This window comes from Octopus bimaculoides, chromosome 20, assembly GCF_001194135.2.
Source record: "Octopus bimaculoides isolate UCB-OBI-ISO-001 chromosome 20, ASM119413v2, whole genome shotgun sequence".
In the NCBI taxonomy this organism is placed as follows: Eukaryota; Metazoa; Mollusca; class Cephalopoda; order Octopoda; family Octopodidae; genus Octopus; species Octopus bimaculoides.
This window is the reverse complement of record NC_069000.1, coordinates 8,128,558-8,130,605: the sequence shown is the minus strand read 5'-3', so window position 1 is coordinate 8,130,605 and position 2,048 is coordinate 8,128,558.

The window sequence follows — 2,048 nt, the reverse complement described above, 5'->3', positions numbered from 1 at the left end:
TATATATATATACACACACACATACACACACACTCATACACACACATATAAATAGAGAGAGAGAGATAAAATTGGCAGAATGACTGACAGGGAGATAGAGAGATAAACAGCCACAATTACCCTTGAAAATCAAAAACTAAAGGTTTGATAAAGGAGCTACTTATTGGGATTGTTAAAGTAAACAGTGTCACTGCACACATCTTTACATGAAGGTTATTATAATTCTAAGAAGGATTTTGCCCCCAAGTGGGACAAATTGGAAACAGAAATGCATATAGCAAGTGAACTGAAAGGCGACAAAAAGACCAAAAACGCTCAGCAGCAAAAATAGTAAAACAACAGTAACAGTAATAATAATAACAACAAGTTACAGAAGCACTTGTAACAGCAACAACAATAACAACAATATGAATAATGGTAACAACAACTGCAACAACAACAATGGTAATAACTGTGGCAACAACAACAATAGCCACCACAGCAAGAAAACTATTAACAACAATTTTATGTCTGTCTCTACCTCCCTCCCATTACGAAATAAACAAGTGTTTAAAGCAAGACTCACTAATTATTATGTAGTATCTTCTCAATTAGCTGTTGTTGTTGTTGTTGTTTCTCTAATGATGTTGTTAATGTTATCTTTGTTGTTATTGAAGAATTTGGTTTTCTTATGGAACAACTTTTACAATGATAATGTGTGATTCTGTCTCCACCAGACCATTGGCTTACTTGTTTATTGTTCATATGTTCACTTGTTCACCACTTAATCTGTTCACCTGATCATCTGTTCACCCATTCAGTTGTTCATCCACCCACTCGTTCATTGACTTACCTCTTTGTCTGCTTACTTGTTCATTTCTTTAATCTGTTCGCCCATTCAGCTGTTCACCCATTCATCTGTTCACGTGTTCATGTTCATCTCTATATCTGTTCACCAGTCCATTTGCATGTATTTGGAGTCAGATTCTTCCTTCTCTTACTCTGAAAATGGCACCACAATAATGCACTGCTATGCATTGCCATGCACTGCCATACAGTTCCATGTAGAACATGCAAACAAGCTGCATTGTTGCTGTTTACAGACACAATTGGAAGCTGCTGCTGCTGCTGCTGCTGTTGCTGTTGTTACTACCTGTGTCTTTGGGAAGGTTTTCTCTCACCTGACTGCTTGATATTGTAATCTTTGACTGAAACTGCATCAATTGATCTGAGCGATTGATTTAATTCCCACTACATTTAATGGGTGTATACGTCACAATAGGGGAGACGCCCTTTCCAAGAACTTCTCTCTTTCTGGCTTTGCTGTTGTGGATCTAAGTTTTGCCTATATGGATATATACACTAAGCATGGAAACAAATATTTTACAAGGGTTTACTCCCTCTACCAACTGAGACCTATCTGTGCTCCCTTGTTTTAGGAACGCTGAGTTTAAATCACAGCTACGTTTCTGAAAGGAGAAGTTTTCTTCTTTTGTCTTCTTATCTTCTCTTTCTTGTTCTGGTATTTCAACAATTCTCACCCTATCCCTAACAATTATTGAATGCTAAATATTATCTAATTAATCCTCTTAATCAATATTTATCTGTGGTTAAGAGAATAACCATTATTGGCAATACTTTCAAGGTTATGTTCCTCTGCTCTTCATGTATTCGATGTGGCACTGTTAAAAAAATTTCTCGACATATGCTGGAGAAAGCAACAAACATTACCTCAGAGAAAGCATTTGGAAAAGTATTTCTTTGGATTTTGAAAAAATAGGGGTCAACTATCTACCCCTTCAACAAGCTTTTATATCAGCATTACAAGGACCTTAAGATAAAAGCTCACAAACCCTGTTATTTATTAAGGGTTTTCTTCAGACAAACAAATGATCCCTCTGTACTTGTGTCCCCTGTGAAACTTTCAAAGACCCACATTGTATAAGAGCAGCTGTTAGGGAGCAGTAAGGGATCTTTGTGGCTCTGATGTCAAACTAATAGTCTTATACAAAAAAAAAATATATAATCACACAATCACACATATACACACACACACACACACACACACA